Consider the following 18,864-nt stretch of genomic DNA (forward strand, 5'->3'; position numbering starts at 1 on the left):
ATTTTAGTTATTTTATCTTCCAATAGTTTGCTTCTGTTTTAAAGTTTAGATATTTGATCCATTTTGATTTTGGTTTAGTACAGGATATATATGGGTCTAAACTCAGTCTTCTGCATGTATTCAATTTTCCCAGTACCATTCATTAAAGAGGTACCTTTCCTCCAGTGTATGTTTTTGGCCCCTCTGTTGAAGATCAAATAACTGAATCTGTCTCAACTCATTTCTGTTTCCTGTGTTCTGTTCTACTGATCCACATTTCTGCTTTTGTGCCAGTACAGCACAGGTTTTTTAATCATGGTGGCTTTATAACAAAACTTCAATTCTGGGATTGTGATTCCTTTTGCTTTGCTATTTTTACCCATTTGGGGTAATATTCTTACCTTTTGCATTCTGGGTCTCTTCTGGTTCCATATGGCTTAAAACTGTTTTTCTAGATCTGTGAGAAATGCTGTTGGTAGTTTGATTAGTATGGTGTTAAATCTATACATATATCAATTTTGGAGGTATAGCCATTTTGATTACATTGGTTTTCCCTACCCAGGAACATGGAATATCTTTCCATTTTCTGATGTTCTCTTCAGTCTCCTCCTTCAGACTGATGTAATTTTCATTGTGAAGGTCTTTTACTTCCTTGGTGAGGTTAATTTCTAAGTATAGCATTGTTTTCTTCATTTCTTTCTCAGAGATATTAATAGTGTATAGGAATGTTATTGATTTGAATGTGTTGATTTTGTATCTTGCTACATTGTTGAATTTGGTTATTAATTCTACCAGACTTTTAGTGATGATTTGAGGCTTGTAAATGTAGGGTTAGATCATCTGCAAGTTATGATACTTTGGCTTCTTATTTTCTTATCCATATCTCTTTTATTTTCTTCTGTTGCTTGATTGCTTTGGTTAATGTTTCAAGGGAGATGTTGAACAGAAGTGGTGATAGTGGACATCCTTCTCTTGTTTCTTTTTTTTATAATTAAAATATTTATTTCTTTTTTATCATTGAGTTTATTGGTACATTTTAGGTATACAGTACAGTTCCTTCTCTTGCTTCTGATTTTAGAGAGAAAGCTTTAAATTTCTCCCCATTTAAAATGATGTTGTCAGTATATTTGTCATAAATGTTTTTATCTGGTTGAGATATAATACTTTGATATCTTTTTTTTCAGGATTTTAATCATGAGTGAGTGTTGGATTTTGTCAATACCTTTTACTGTATCTTTAAGAAATTATATGATTTTTGTCCTTTCCTCTGTTTATTTGATAATTACATTTATTGATTTGTATATGTTGAACCATCCTTGTATCCCTGGGATGAAATCTACTTGGTCTTTTAATGATCTGTTACATTCTGTTTGCTGGTATCTTATTGAGGATTTTTGTATCTATGTTCATTAGAGAGATTGGCCTATAGTTTTATTTTTGGCTGGAATCTTGTCTAGTTTTGGAATAAGTCTAATATTATCTTCCAGGAATGACTTTGATAGTATTCCTTTCCTTTCAGTTTCATTAAAGATTTTGTGGAGTTTTGGTGTTAGATCTTCCCTGAAGATTTGGTAGAATTCAGCAGTGAATCCATTAGATCCTGGACTTTTCTTGGTAGGTTTTTTTTTTTTTTTCATTACTGCTTCAATTTCATTGCATAAATATTGGATTAGTCAGGATTTTAAAGTCTTCTTGTTTCAGTTTTGGAATATGTGCATATCTAGAAATTTCTTCATTTCTACTTGGTTCTCCAATTTGTTTGTATACAATTTTATGAAGAAGTTGGTAATAATATTCTGGATTTATTCTTTGTTCATTTCTAACTGCATTGACTTCTGTATTTTCTTTCCTTTTTTTTGGTGACTATGGGTTTGTTTAGTTTATTTTTTTTTTAAAGAAGACCCAGTTTTCCGATGCATTCATTCTTTGTATTTGTCTTTTAGTCTCCATTTTATTGATTTCTGTTCTGATCTTTATAATTTCCTTCTTTGAACTGTATTGCACCTTTTTAAAGTAGACATGATATTTATATTATGATGTGGTTGAGTATTGTAAAAATGACTTCAATTATAAACAATATCGCATAGTATTTTACATGGTAATTTTATAGTTTTTCAAAGAAATTTAAGAGAAACTTGCTAGAGTAGTTATATGCATAGCAACATCAATATTTCAAGGAATTTGCTAAACTTTTAAACTTGTAAAAGTGATAAAAATACTATTTTACCAGAAAATAGGAGAAAAACAGCAAATTAAACTCTAATGATGTTATTATATTGACAAAAATGATTATGTGCGTATCACAGATTCTCAAGCTGTATACTTTCAGATTTCATGCTGGTGTGGCTACTGCATCTTAATTAGGAATCTGTCTTTCATTAACTCACCATTGTTTTTGCAATCTGTTTCAAACAAATTAATTTCACATCTCTTTATTTCATTAGCTTCACTAATGAATGATACCCACATAAAGAGTCACTCAACACTTATAATATCAAATTCTCTTCAGTTGAAATGTTTGCATATTTATTTTTTAACATATATTTTATTATGAAATAGAATAAAATAATTTCTTTTTTCAAATTGCTTTATCCAAAATAAACACTTCCTAATAAAATTGAAGTCACTATTATATTCATCTCAGTCATATGTGAAATTCATTTAAAATTTGACAATCATATTTTTCCTGTTAAGATGAGAATAAATTCTCAGTGTTAAATCATCACTCAGAGTACTTCTTTGATTGCCAAAAATAAACTTATCTCAGTGCTTTTTGAAACTTGAATAAATATTTGACTGTGGAAGGTAAAGCCACTGCTGTACAAAAAATCATAGTGTGCCTGTTTCCAGTTTCTTCACAGTGATTAAATAGGATAGGTAAAAATTGTGTGTGCTACAAATAAGCAGGCTGTCCTCAAAGCACTGGTGTAGAAATCTTTAAAATGTACAGTAAAAACTTTGAAACACATATATAAAATCACATTATGACACATATCATATGGCACATTTCAAGTATTACCAAAACTGAAATGAGAAGACTTAAAAATCTTGACTAATGCAATATTATGCAATGAAATTTAAGCACTAATGAAAAAAGACCTACCAAATGCTCAATGATCTTACTCATATGTGGACCCTCAAATAGTTGATCTCATAAAAGTTGATGGTAGAGTGGTGGTTGCCATAGCTTGGGAAAAGTCAGGGAAAGGGACTGGAAAAGGCTGACCAATGGGTACTGTTATAATTTCATAGGAGTAAGAAATTCTGTTGTGCTATGGAAAAATAGATTGTTATACACGGTGATAATGTACTGTACATTACTAAAAGCTAGAAAATTGATTTTGAATCTTATCATAAATAAAAAATAAGTGAGGAGATCAGGAGGGGTGTTTACCCTGATTTAATGAATAGTGCATATTATACACACATATGAAAATAGATGGAACACATTATATTTTAGTTCATTAAAAACAATCATACTGGTCTAGCATTCTTTCCAGGAACAAATGACTAAAGTTATCTCATCTATAAAGTTCATGTCATCTTTTGTCCTGCATCCTTGGACTCTGTTATTATTATTATTATTATTGTGAAATGGAGAAAGAAAATGTTATTGGTCATCTTTCTTTCCCATTGCTGGGACAAAATGTCAATCAACTTAAAGCTAAAAAGGATTATTTGGCCAGTGGTTTCAGTGGTTTCATTCTGCAGTCAGCTGGCTTCAGGGTAGAAATGTCTTGGCAGAAGAGTTTGGTTGAGCAAACTCTGAGTTCATGGCAGCTGGAAAGCAGAAAGGGGGAAGGAGATCATGAGATAAAGGGTCCAGAGACCAGATAGACTACACGAACCACCCATATATACCCAGAAGTTTGCTTTTCAGATCCTCTACACAGATCTTAAGCCAATCACAGTGAAAATTAAGCTTAACTGTCACTGCATCATTTGTTAACTTTGCCCTCCGGGACATCATCTCAAACCATACTTAATCTCCAAATAAAGGGTATAACATGCTTATGATTCCACATAAAGTTATTCAATTATTCTGTCCACATTGAAAAAATGCAATGATTCCCTTCCCCAGCATCTCAACAGATCCAGCATTGTGTAAAAGTTTGTCTTTTTTTTTTTGTACTGAAGGCAAACTCTTATCTAAAATATGCCTACTAATTTGAAAAGCAACTTAAACATTCCCAGTATATGATGGTACAATGTAAAGATTCTCATTGCAAAAGAGAGGAGGACACCAAAGAAGAGGACCAAACAAGACCAAAAATCAGCAGGGCAGTTTTTACGTTCCATAGATTTATTTCCACCATCTTGGATACATGGTGGTAAGATGTGTTCCAAAGGGCTTAGGTGGCCCCAACTGAGTGCTTTACTGGTTGTAACACACACAACATAGCTATCTTTGGCATATTTTACATTCCTGACATCTCCAACCCCCTGGGTTCTCTACTGCTCCTTCAGGTTTTATTTCTACCGCATCACACATCCAACTTTCATGGGCACACTGCCTGCCTACTAAGCTCTTTTTAAAAAACATCTGTGTGAAAACTTCCATGATTCTACAACTCTTGAATTATGCATACCTGACAAACTCATGTGACTTGGATGACACCAAGGTCTATTGCCAGCGCGGGCAGTATACAGGCCTCCTTGACTCCTACACATAGCAGTTTCTGAATACTAGAGAATTGAGCCTGGTGAATTAAAGAAGTGTCAGGGAACCAGTTGCCTAGGAGGCCCTTCTGCACTGTGTCTCTTCTTAAATTTAAGATTTACAATTTTTGCAACTGTCAGTCTGTAATGTGTGAGTCTTACTGATTCCTGAGATTATCTCAAGGAATCTTTCTTGCCTTTGTACAAAGTACTTGCTTTCATTTTAATTGCAGTAATCTCTTCAGTGAACACAACATTTTTGGTTCCAAATTTATACTACTTGCTTTCTGGCCAAAATTCAAGATTTTCTAATCTTGATGTTCTGCTTTTGATCATTATTCTTACTACAAATTTAACTAAAAGAAGTAAGCGGTACCCATACCAAATCTTGAATCTGCCTTAAAATTTCCTCTACTATATCAATAAGTCAGCTTTTAAATCAAACTTCACACAAAAGCTTAGGACATAAGCAAATGCACACACACACACACACACACACACATGCCCAATATTGTACACATGGCCTCTAGTCCAAATCTCAATGAAATCTTCATTCCCAGTGGAAACCTGCGATCCTGACCTTTACTGCACACATCCCTAGCAGCCTTCTGGTCTTTGGAAATCACAGTAGAATAATCTTTCAAGTTCTGCTTACAATCTTGGTTTTCTCCAGTCTGATTCTTTAAACTTTCCCAACATCATTCCTTAAACCAGTTTCAAAGGCTTTTGAACCACCTGGTCAGGTATGGTCACAGTACCTACCCAGCTTCTTTGGCACCCATCTTCTGTATTAGTTAGCTTTCACATTTCTGGAACAAAATAACTGACACCCACAAATTAAGGCAGGAGAGGTTTAATTTAGTTCACGGTTTCAATTTGAGGTTGGCTTCCTCCAATGCAGCAGTACCATGTGTGACAGCACGGCAACAAAGTTTCGAATTGCATCTTGGCATTTCCACTTACCTAAGTAAAATTGTCCCTAAATCCACATTTATAGGAATTTATTTCCATACAAGTACAATAGAGGGGACAAGTTTACTAGTCTGGATATAAAGAATCCCTGGATATTTTTTTCATATTGGGGATGCAACTCAGGACCTTATGCTTGCCAGGCAGGCGCGTCACCACTGAGCCACACCCCTGGCCCAAGATTCTCTGGATATTTATCCAATGTCTTCATTCCCAGGTTACCAAAGGACAGAAGTGATGCTGTGAATTTCTTGACTACATCTGTCTATAACAATTTAGAATACATCTATCTCAAGAGAGTGTTTAAATTATCTTAAAGTGCTGTTAACTCTAAGATAAATTTACCATTTTAGTACAAAATTGCATATTTTTTCCAAATAAGCAGAAATAAAATTAACAAACGATATCAATTATATAAATCTATGTTTTTCGAATTTTGCAGTGTTTTGTTGGAAAAATCTTTGAGACTTTGGTTTAAATCAAAGCTAAATAGAATGTGTTACAGTCTACCAAATAATGGCATAGTATCTTGCAGTTTTACGCTTATTTGATGGTGTTACAGTTCTGCATCACTCAGTATAATCTCAGCCGAACAAACATGGAAATTATTTTAGGACAATCAGTTGTGATGTAGATCTATTTGTCCTTTTAACTGCTGTTTAACTTTGTATGAGGTATCCAAGCAGAGATTGTTAAAAGTGCTTTTCAGAATTATGGCTCACCTAAGGCAGGAATGGAAACAAATTTCTATTGGCCATCAGTTAATGAACAAGCAGCATGGTTCCAATTGGGAAGCTGTCCCTGGATTGTCAGAAAGAAGCGATTGTTCACCAGGCTCTAAACAGAATATGTTATTTCCATTACTTTTATCTCTCCTGATGAGCTTATAAATTGATAGAAAAAAATGAGTTGGCCAAAATAGACTGAGCTGGATGATGTATTTGTAAAGCACTGAGACGTAAATGAAATTTTAACAGCTCCCATTGTGTCTGAGCACAGCAGAGAAAAAACAAGTTAAAGGAAGAAAAACTGTTTAAATGTAATAACATGGCATAGTTCATGTTCATTTTTAGATTTAAAACATAAGCATAACAAAGGAACAGACGATCTTGCATTCAAGTTGTTCACTGCTGTACAAACAGAAGGAAAGCATCAAGTGAACAATGTGCATAATGACCTAAGAAAACCTGAGGGGTCTGGAAGTCCATTAGCAAGGACCCTAACTCCTCCCTAACTCACTTGTTGGAGTCAGGAAGACTTGTTGGATTTAGTTAGTAAGGCTGTATCAGAGTTAGACAAGAAAATAACATTTATTAATGTAGAAACAAAGAAGGGACAAAATAATGGAGGTTTGAGGGATAAAACAAAGAACATGTACTGTAGTATGTCTGATATTTGAGGCTGGATTGTCAAATGAACTAGCTTGAGAGACTCCTAGGAGATTAATAAAGCACAGTTATCTGAATATCTTACTGAGTGTGACTTTGGGGGTCTTTATAGTCTCTGCCCCTTCTCTCTGTGGCTCTCTCTGTTCTCTATGCTTCCTAACTGCCAAGACTTGACTAGCTCTCTTCCTCCACCTTCTTCTGCTATAATATTTCTACCTTGAAGCCAGCTGAACATGGACTAAATGTTTGTTTTAAACAGTGAGACAAAATAAGCCTTTTCTCCTGTAGGTTGACTCTTTGTTCACAGACATAAATGTCTGACTATGTATGATTACAAAGTAAGAAATGAGTGTGACATACAGAAGTAGTTGAGAAGTCTTTTCAGAGAATGTGGGAGGAAGGACTATCGCTAAAGCAGTTTCAAAACAAGCTGGTTACTAGGATGAAACCACACGCACGCAGCCTGAGAGGGACCACTTCAAAATTCAACAGAGAGAAAACATTGAAAGGCACTCAAGCATGAAAAGTCAGTTCTCAAAATGTCTGTGGATCTATCATTGGAACCTCTAGGTTAAGAATCAGAAGAGTCTGCGGCTGTGGAGGAAAAGGGACAAAAACGTTTTGACGAATTTTCTTTTTTGAACTAAGCCCAACATGCTCAAGCAGCGGTAATTCTCCTCCGTGGATGTAGATACTTAGCAATGTTTGGAGACCCTGAATGTCATAATGGGTGGGTGTTTTGCTACTGCCACTTAGCGTGTAATACTGCTGAGCCTTTCACAATAAACATTTCAACCCCAGCAGGACATCCTGCTGGATTGCCTGTGATTCACTCAGTTTCTCCCTGTTTTTAAGTGTCCTGTTATTAAGAACGACTGTAGAATGTGCTGAAAATGCAGCATTTTAGATAAGGGGGAGCTAGCCATAACAGTAAGGCTCTGTCCCTCTAACCTTGAAATAAGATGTCCTCGTGTGCTTTACCCCAGCAGATTCTGTGACCTAGCAACTGTAGCAACATCACAGGGCACTGTTGCAGGCTTTCAGCTTTGGGGTGAGTGGGACAAGGTGGTCCCCACGGCACTTGTCTCCGGGAGCTTCCCTGAGTTTTAAGGGATCAACTTGCCATGAGTACTAGCTTTTGTTTTCTCTTGCTGCCTCTGTAATAATAAATATGCTTCATGTGATACGTGTAGGCGTCCAGGATCACCAGGTTCAAAGAAATTGGTAAACACTGCAGAATCAACCTGTGGTACAAGGCTCTTTTATTTAAAAAGGATTATTCAGCCCAATATGCCAGTGGTGCTGGGTTTGAGAAGCTTACTGTAAGAAAACAGTAGATGATATCATACACAGAAAAGGGGTTTGAGGACTAGGCAGAAATGTGCAGAGAATAAACAGAATATGAAATAGCTATTGAGTAAAATGATAGAAGCAGTTATAATGCCTGAAGATGTCCAGGGTCTGGCCCAAATCCATAGAACCATAAGGTACTTTGTCCGAGAAGTAAGATAATGAACACAATGTATGTAAATTATAAGAGAATAAGGTAGAAGACAATTGCACCGTGACCACAGAGGAATGGGAAGCAATTTTGCTATCTGGTCAGAAGGTTCGTGCCACACAGGATGAGCCAGGAGCCATGTCCTGTGCTCTCACCTCTCCTTACCACCCAGACCACAGCTGACAGCAGCTCGCTTCTGTCAGTCTTCTCCGCCATGCCTACTTTTCCTCTGCGCCGCTGGGCGATTTGTTGATATTTGTTTCAGAGGCAGACCTCGGTGCGTACTTTCCTAATGTTTGAACATTTGTCGCTGTAGACCTTTGTTTATGTATTTTGGTTTTTTGAGACAGGGTCTCACTATGTAGTTGAGACTGAACTTGAGCTCACTCTATAGCCCAGGTTGGTCTCCAACTCACATCAGTCCTCCTACCTCAGCCTCCTAAGTGCTGGGATTACAGGTGTGAGCCACCATATACGCCGAGGCCTTTTGATAGTCTAGAAAACAGATTTGTTTCTTGGCTTTTTTGTGGTGCCCAAACTTGGTCATTTTCTAGCCACAATTTTCAGTCTTCTTCCTGGCTTCTATTTCATTATTTGATTATTATTTACTATGTTTTTCCATTTAGTCTTAGACTTTCTTCTCAACTCACTGCTGATTCTATATGAATATTTCATGAGTAACTTTAATTATCTATATCCAAAATTGAATTGCTTTTCATTCCCTGGCAAGTCCCTTTTTGTATTTTTCAGTGTTGGGTGGTATCAAAAGAAATAGTGGTGGCTGTATTAAAATGATGTGTGTGACAAAAACCTCAAAATGATGTTGCTTTAACCTTTCTACATTTTAACTTGCCATGTAAAAAAGCCAGGTACCTTCATTTCTGGAATTGTATGACCATCCCATGTATTGTTGAATGAATTTCCTTTTGGGTTATTTGTTTGTGACCCCCACGTTGTTGTACTATTTATAATCATTATACATAGCTAGTGGAACTTTAGCTCCCTTATCATCAAACCAGACACTAGATGGAAGAAGAAGAAATAATCCTTTGGCTGCATTTAAGAGTATGCCCATAAAGTAGCACATGCAACTACCTAGAGCCTTGAATTTAATTACATTCCCACAGTGTATGAGCCAGTTTCCAGTTGCCAAGACAAAATATTTGACACCCAAAATTTAGAAGAGAAAAGGTTTAGTTTATGTAATAGTTTCAAGAGGTTCAGCACATGCTCCAAGGCAGAAATCTGATGGAGGAAGGGCAGGGCGGAATAAAGCTGCCCAGTTCATGGTGGCCAGGAAGCTCAGCAAGGGAACAGTGTGGAAAGGACCTGGTAGGGGCCTTATGTACGACCAAAAGTCATGCCTCTGAGATACCTAGACACAGTCAGGAGTATTTTTTCCTGATCTACCAGTTATTTCTTAATCTAATGAATATGGCAAATCAGGAGGAACAGATACACGTAGCAAGCTGTCAAAGAAGAGATCGAGGATTCAACTTTTGCTTGAATCACTTGTTAAAAGTATAAAGCACTGGATGTGTGGTTAATAGAATGTATATTTGGTGATATAAATGGGACTTTGGTAGCACAAACAGCTTTGAAACTGATGAAGAGGCGTTGTTAACCCGAAAACTGATTTCAGTGGAGCACCATGTTCCTAGATGAGTCTCTTTTCTCTTTCACACCGGTGGTCATTTTCTTCTTTTTCTTTATTCCATTAACCCCGTTCAAGTGTCAAGGAAAGTTTGTTTCATCGTATTTGTTTCCTGGTTACTTATTTTCGCAAGGATTCACCTTTGATCTCAACAAGCAGCCATGGTATGTTCTCAACTCCACAGCTCTTCTCCGAGTGGGATGTTCCGTGAAAACAACAGCATTATGCCACCCCACTTCTCATGCTTTCTGTTTTCTAAATGATTCTCTCTCTTCCTCCTCCACCCTTCCCTCTCTTGCTTCTTGGCTCTTCTCCACCTCCCTTTTCCTCATTGCATGTTCTGTCTATGGACTCAGCTCTTCTTTTGCTTCCTTAGAGGCTTTTCCTGATTACCTAAAAACCGAGCTGTGTGCTTCAGCCAAGAATATCTATACTTCTATTTCTATACCTTCAGAATTTTTTAAAATATTTTTTTTCTGCCTAATCTTTTCATCTGAAAACAATTTTCCCTCCTGTATTTCTTTTTTCCAAACTGCCTTGAGCTTACTTTTTTCCATCTGCTACCTTCTTAAACACTTCTGCCCTTTGCAACCATTTTGATGAAGTTTTGTACTCATTTTCATTACTTCCTCGTCCCCCTTATACATTTTTGTTTATTTCTGTCTGTCTTTTGCACCTTTGACCTCAATGAATTGCTTTTGCTCTTGTATATGGCTGATTCTGTGTCACTAAATCCAACTGATACATTTCAATTATTTTATTGCTTATTTAAAAACACTTGACTGGTAGTTCTTCTTTAAATTTTTTAAATTTTGAGGAATTTCAAACTAGTACCTTTTTGTAAGATAGGTAAAATAGTATACAGAATAAAAGGAAGCCCATGTCTGACTTCTGATATATATTTCACTAGGTTCACATTTAAGAGACAACAATTTTTAACAGTCTCTTATAAATCTTCCTAGACAAGAAAAACTAAAATACAAATACAGAATCCACTCAAAAACTTATCTATCAGGAAAAGAAAAACTTGTATAAATATTTTAATAATAAATTTATTGAGTCATTTTGTGATTAATACAAGTTACCCTTGGCCTCTACAATTATAAGAGGTGCTCAAAGTGGTGACCATGAGCTTCTAGATTTTTATTAGTATGGTGAACTGCTGAAGTGGGCATACTTTTTTTTTTGACAGACTCTGTATGTTCACATGTGCTAAATGCCTCACCTATTTTTATACAAAGACACAATATTGTGTTCTGCAACAAATATCTTGTTCCATGGTTTTATTTGCTTAAAATATTGTAAATGAGGTATTGTTGGAAATGAAACTTCAATTTTAATGCCTGCATAATGATCCATTGTACTCTGATATTACTAACTGATCTTCCAGAATTTGCTTCTATTTATTTATTTTGTAACTTTTATTAACTTTGGTAAGGGACTCTTGTTAGCCTTAAATTGTTTTAAGTCAGTTCATCAGTGTAGACAGAAAACTCTGCAGCTCTGCTGCAATGTCCTGGATGGCCACTGCTTTCAGGATTTTTCTTGGCCTTTAAATATAAAATAAAATTCTGAAAAACCACAGTGCATTTTATTTTTAACCTGAGACAGTATGAAATATCTTTCCACCTGGAAAAATCTGATGTGTACACAGGACCAGTATTTCAGCAAGCAGACATCGAGGGGGTGTAGCTCTTGAGGCTTCTCAATGCAGAAACACAAATGTTCATGAGTAATTTTTCCTCCTCTTTCTTTCCCTCCATTTACTATTAATTTAAATTCACCATTCTTTGTGTATTGGCCCTCATCTTATATTCATTTTCACTTGTTTTTTTCTCTAATTTCTGAAATAGCTCCTTGAATTTAATTTCTATGTTAGTTTGCTATTTTTGTTTCTATAACAAAATTACTACATATTTAGTAGCTTTAACATTTTTTGAAAATATCACACTTCTGCAGACTAGAATTCTGAATTGGGTCTTAAATGATACAATCAAGGTATCAAAGGGCCCTTCCCTTTCTGGAAGTTCTAAGGGAGGCTGCTTTTGTGCCTTTTCTCATTTCTAGAGAATACTGCACTCCTTGGATCCTTTCCTCTTCACATCCAGCAGCAGTTGGCTGACTCATACATTGATACTATTTTTTCCACATTAAAGAGCACTGTGATTCCATTGGATCCTCTCAGATAACCTAGGATCCTTTCCTACATTAAGGTCAGTTTATTAAGAACTTATTCCATCTGCAACTTTACTTTTCTCTTTCCTTGTAAAATAATAGATCCATAATTTCCATGGGTTAGGATTTGGATATGTTTGAGGGCCGACCAAATACAGTGTTTTTAATTATTGTGATCATCTGTTTTCTGAATTACCTTTTTTATAAGATGTTTTCCTTTTCATTAAAAATGAATTTAGTACTTTTGTCTCTTTAAAATTGTTACTCATCTTTTCTTGTTGTTGTAAAATTTTCTCTTCTATGAATAATTGTCCCTTATTTTCTTGTTGGTATTTGTGTTCTCTGTCTTTCAAAGATTGTTCTTAGATAATTGCTTAGGTTTCTTTATCATCCCTGTTAAATAGGTTTCTTCAAATAGTTGATACTCTTCCATTTTCTATTTATTTCCAATAGTGAGGCACTACAAAGATGCTTGAAAACTGCTGTTTCCCCTACTTTAATTTTTCTTTTTCCTTCCTGCTCACTACATGGCTCTTCTTACTCTTTTCATCTCAGCTTGAAAGCCACCTATCAAAGCATTACTTCTTTGAACAGCTTAAAATATACTTGGTAAAGGATCCAGTAGCAGTTTGTGTTATTTTCAAAATCATCCTATTTTTAATGTCGATGCTGTTCCATTACTGTAGTAAAACACCTGAGATAGTCAACTTAATGGGATGAAGGAATTATTTCGGCTCCCAGTTTCAGAGGTTTCAGTCCATGGTCAGTTGGCCAAGTTGCATTGGGCTTGTGTTAGCACAGAGCATAAAGATGGGAGTGCGTGGCAGAGGAGGGCTGTTTATTTTATGGTGGTCTGGGAAGCAATGAGAGAGAAAGTGAAGGAGCCAGGCCTCAGTATCTCCTTCCAGGGTATTATTTTAACGATTTGACTTTCTGCCACTTGGCTCCACCTCCTAAGGATTCTACCTCCTCCTAATAACACTATTATCGGCAGACCAAGCCTTCAATACATGGGCCTCTGGGGACATAGGGATATGGACCATAGTAACATCCAACACACACTACTTCATTTGAATACACTGGAACACAGACAGAAGAAAACCTGGGCTGGCACCAGCTTTGTTAAATAGCAGCTCTGCTTGTCCTTCCTCTCAGTGAAGCCAAGGTGCCACATCCTCCACAGGAGACCACTGGAGAAAATGAACAAGTGTCTGCTTAAGATCAGGCTAAACTTGAGCAAGAATATAAGGGGAAACCGTCTGAGGGCATAGCTCAGTGGCAGAGTGCTTGCTTAACATGAAGGGCGCCCTGGGTTTGGGTTTGATCTCTGGCATTACAAAAAAAAATATGAAAAATGTGAATTTTTTTACAAAGTGTTGAAAAGGACAAAGTAAAGTGAAAAAGATAAGATACAGAAGGTGTATTCTAGTGGAGCTAGGAAAGGGTTATATTAAGAACAATGATTTTTTTTTCTTGTTTTGCATGAAGGGTTCCATCTACCATGGGAAAAAATTACATTTGATCAAGCAGTAGTATTGTAACACACTGTGCCTCATTTTTGTCCTTTTGGCTCTAATTCCCTAGGTTTTTGTTTATTTCATTCAGGTTCTGATTTGAAATTTCCTCTGACAACCATCCAGATTCCTTTCTCTAGCATGCTGACCACAGCTTCCTGCTCATTTTTGTGGTTGTTCTCTGCCAGTGTGGCATTGTAATCAGCATAAGTAAGAAATGTGCATTTCATATTCCAAGCCTATTTAATATCTGAAAGTCCACCTCACAGATTTTGTTTATCCCCTGTCCTCTGTAGTCATGAATATAAGGGGAGCAGCATTCAATTCATGACATTAAATGGATTTAGAAGATGCTATTAGATGTGAAAGTATGCACTGAGCTAGCAAGACTTCATTTGAAGCATTGCAAAAATTATGGATCTGGAGATCTACAAAGGCACTCAGACATTTCGATTCTTCAAAATTATGACTTTCAAACATATAACATTGCATTAGCTGCTATCAAATGTCTTCTATAGCTTAAATCATTTTCTGTCTTGAGAATTAGTGGGTGTTTATTATTCTATTCTTTCAAGATATTTAATTTTGTTTAAGAGGCACTTGGATATGTATGGTACCAGTGTTCTGGCTGTTAGTAATTGTGCAAAACAGTGTAGTCATTGATAAGCATAGTGGATATATTTTTTATAGAACTGCTACTGAGAAATCAAAAAATGTGAAAATTTGTACTAGTATAGTTTATTTATTTTTTTTTGTACTGGGGATCGAACTCAGGTCCTTGTGCTTGTGAGGCAGGTGGCAGAAACACTGAGTTAAATCCCTGGCCCTGTACTAGTATAATTTTAAGAAACAGATAAAATTAATTTCTGTGTCATTTAAGTAATTTCAGTATCAGTACATCTTTAATGAATAGTATCATCTCCTCAATGATTTGTTCCTCTATCCCTGTAAGTTCTATAATCTATGAGATTTAGTTTAACGTGTTGATTGTAATATCTTCAATAAAATAATTTTTTTTAATTTTGAGTTTCTCAGTTATGAGAACTATCATATTCATTCCTATATTTTAAAATAGCTAAAAATATTTTAAAAGTTTCAGAATACTTTTTCCATTCCTTTCTTTCTTTTCTCAAAAGCCTTTGGCATCTCCTACTCATAAAAGATGGAATTATGTAATGACAAAAGTCTAAGCAATAATATTTTATGAGAAACAAAAGTGGAATGAAAAAATTTAGAAAAATAATGCTTGTAGAGCATTATGTACAGCAAATGCAGCTGCCTCTCCAGCATCTGGAATTGAGACCCCTGGAAAACAAAAACTTAGTGAAGAGCCAGGGATTTAGCTCAGCTGTTCAGTGGCCTGCTTTGCAAGCGCAAGGACCTGAGTTCAATCCCCGATACCAACAAAACAAAACAAAACAAAACAAAACAAAAAAACCTTAGTGAAGATAAAATAAGAAGTAGATTTCTGAGAGTGAAGGGAGCTGGTAGGAAAACTAGATGCTACAAAAAAGTTGGAGAAACAGAGCTTAACACAGAGAAAACAAACAAACAAACAAGACAGTCTGGAAAGCTCACACCAGCTCTCGTGGTGGAGACCTTTCTCCACTGGCACAAGATAAGTTTGGAAAAGGTCAGCAGCTCCGAGGAGAAACAATGGACTGAGCCAACAGCATTAGCCCCGAAAGAAGCCAGCCCATGGTCATTGTAAACTACAGAGACTCATGAATTTTACTCTGAAAGTGCAACTTTTCACAAGGAAGGCTAGAGTTAGAGAAGAAATCCAGTACAGCACCCACCATATTTGAGAGCATTTAACCAGGAGCCTTTTGGAAAGGGGTCAGTTGTTTAAAACTGGGCCACAGAACAAATATACTCTATCACGTGACTGGGTAGGAATTGGCCACAAAAGACAGACACAGAGTCCTTAAGACATAGACCCTTGTGAGAAGTTTAATCTCAGGTTGGAAAGGACCCTGGGGCATCACCCTCCGTGGTGGTGAGAACCAGGGCAGGCACGTGTATCACGAGGCAGGGTCTGAACATGCTGGTGTTAATTCCAGCAGCTTGCTTGAACCCCCACATGCTTCCTAATTTATCGCCCAGCTTGAGCAGAGATACGGCTTGGCATGGACCAGTGCTACAGCCTGAGGTGTAGATTGTTGTGCCTCTGGGCAAAGGGTCAACTCACAACTTCCCTGGCTGTAAAGATAGACGGAGAAAGCCATGACTCGGGATGCATAGTGGAACACAGGGACTGAGCTGCCAGGGTGGAAATGATTGACCACACCCAGCAGAAAGGGCAGAGAAAGGTCCAGCAGCCACACACACAAACATGGGATGAAAACAAAATAATTCTTAGGAGTGACTTACGATCACTTTCCCGTATCTGCACACTTGGAAAGAAATGAACCAGTTACAAACAGAAGAATTTATTTTGGACTCATTTATTTCTTTAAAAAAATTTCTACACGGGTTGTTTGGAAACTTTGAGTTATGTCATCATCTTCTTCTTCCTCTTCTTCCTCCTCTTCTTCCTTCTCCTCCTCCTCCTTCCTTTCTTTTTTTCCTGTTTTCTTTATCTTGCACTCTATTTTTCTTCTATTTCTTCTTTTGTTTTTCCCTGTTATTTAATTCTATTTATTTTCTTTTATTGATTAACAGAAATCTTTATCTCACTTTTCTCTTTGTCATCTTTTCTTTTTCAAATTTTATTTCTTTTATTCGCCCATTCCTCACCTATTACATCTTTACTAGTATTACTATTAAGCTTTATTAATCCTTAGATATTTAACTATGTTATTATTGTTAAATTCTTTTCTATAGTTAATGGTAGCATATTTGTTCAGTTTAGTAGATACTTTGTGCCAGTATTTGGTGCATCTTTGAGTCTAAATTATAAATATAGATATATTTTTGTGGTTAAACTTGGTAGAGTGGTGGTTTCTATTGTTACTTATGGTACATCCCTTCTGTTCCAGAGCCTGTTATTTTTGCTGATTTTGTTGCTATTTCCAGGGTGGCAGAGTTGCTGCTATTCATTAGTTTTTAATTATATACTAGTATCTGGTTGGGCTTTGTGTCAGCAACAGTACTTCAGTTCAACTCTGGAGAACTGGGAATTGGGTTAGTTACACTGGCCTTCCCCTCCCAAATTAACAAAGGTGGTGCTCCATGGGGCATTAATAAGGAGGAAATCAAATGCCAAACCTCTGAATTACATAAAACAATAAAAGAGACAAAAACCTCAATCAATAAGGTACATGGATAGCTTGAAGGCAATATAACTAAAATGATAATGGGCCTAACAAACAAAATCATCAGTGAGCTAGCAGAAGAAACTAATGAAAAGCAAGCATGGATAAATAAAACACAAACACAAGTGGATGCTTTAGTAAAGAATTAGAGTCCTTGAAAGGTGTCACACAGAAATCCAGGAAATAAACGATTCTATTGAAACTGGGTAGCAGGTGATCAATGTGAGGAAAAAGTATCAGAACTAGAAGATAGGGCTGATGTCAGTGACCTTATACACAGAGATACCATAGAAACAGTAAGAAAACATGGAAAATGAATCTAACAACTGTTAGCTGACACAAGACTAATCTATGATTTTTCAGGATTAGGAGATATCAGAACACAGTACAAATAGCATTTTAAACCTGTTTGTAGAACTAATAGCAGGAAAATTTCTAAATACAGTGAAAAAGGTAGCATACAGATCATTAAAGCATAAAGAACCTCAAATAACCATAATCAGAGAAAAAAATCTCTCTGCAATGTATTATAGTGAAAATTCCAGAAGTCCAACACAAAGGCAGATTATTAAAAGCTGTTAGAAAAAAGCAACAAATCATGTACAAACCTAAATCCATGAGAATTACAGCAGACTTCTCAACACAAACTTTAAAGATAAGGAGAGCTTAGAGAGAAGTGTGTTAAAAGCCCTAGAAGAAAATAACTTCCAACCCAGACTGATAAATCCTGCAAAACCATTTTTCAAAATTGAAGGTGAAATAAGGGTTTTCCATGGCTAAGGGCACTTTAAAAAAAGTATGACCACCAAACTAGTGCTCCAAAAATTCTCAACCTTGAAAGATACAATGAAGGCAACAATGACAAAAAGACCAATGAAATGAATACATCAGGCAGAGTGATCAGTTAGGCAGAAGGGAAAAATATTAGCAACAGGAAAAATAATGAAATGACTGGAATTAGTCAATACTTTTCAGTAATAACTCTTAATGTAAATATTCTCAGCTTCCCAATCAAAAGACACAGATTGACAGACTGGATCATAAAACAAGACCCAATGATATGCTGTATTAAAAATAAAACACATTTACTCCAAAAGAGAGTCACAGACTACACATTGAAGCATGACACTACTGGACATGAAAGATTGATAAACATCAACCCAGTCTTTGTGGGGTAACTCAATACCCCACTATCAAAAATAAGTAAATAAGACAAAAAAAAATCACAAAGAAATATCCAAGTTGGAACCACAGCTTTGAAGAAATGGGCTTGATAGATAGATACAGAATGTTGCACTCAACAACAAAAGAATGTGTTTTCTTCTTGAAGAATGAGAAACTTTCTCCAAAATAGGCCACACAATAACCATAAAGCATACTTAAATAGATGCAAAAGGATAAAAATTATCTCATACCCATTATCACATCATAGTGCGATGAAACTAGAGAGTTCAGTGGCAAAAGTAACCACAGAAATTATGCAAACACATGGAAATTAAACAATACAATTTTGAATATTCAATGGATCACAAAAAGAAAAACAAAGAAAGAATTAGTTCCTAGAATCAAATGCCAGTCCCAGTATCACATAACAGAACCTGCTCATAATGCAAGCAGTTCTATGAGGAAAGTTTGTAGCTGTGAATGTCCACCTCAGAAAAGAAGACCACCTAAGGGTCAGGAATTTAACTCAGTGGTTCGGTGGCCTGCCTTGCAAGTACAAGGACCTGAGTTTGATCCCCGGTACCACAAAAAAAAAAAAAAAAAA

The 18,864-nt window shown here is 36.1% G+C and overlaps 1 long non-coding RNA gene across 1 annotated transcript in view; it reads right to left on the reverse strand.

Annotated features, from left to right (window-relative positions):
- Window positions 1-3,601: 3,601 nt before the first annotated feature.
- The window catches only part of LOC109118648, a 48,821-nt gene continuing 33,558 nt past the window's right edge, over window positions 3,602-18,864 (reverse strand). Inside the window, exon 3 of the long non-coding RNA XR_002026032.2 lies at window positions 3,602-3,759. This is a non-coding gene — a long non-coding RNA (uncharacterized LOC109118648). The remainder of the gene's footprint in view (window positions 3,760-18,864) is intronic.

Source organism: Fukomys damarensis, unplaced genomic scaffold, assembly GCF_012274545.1.
Source record: "Fukomys damarensis isolate Sample0158 unplaced genomic scaffold, DMR_v1.0_HiC HiC_scaffold_1, whole genome shotgun sequence".
Classification (NCBI taxonomy): Eukaryota; Metazoa; Chordata; class Mammalia; order Rodentia; family Bathyergidae; genus Fukomys; species Fukomys damarensis.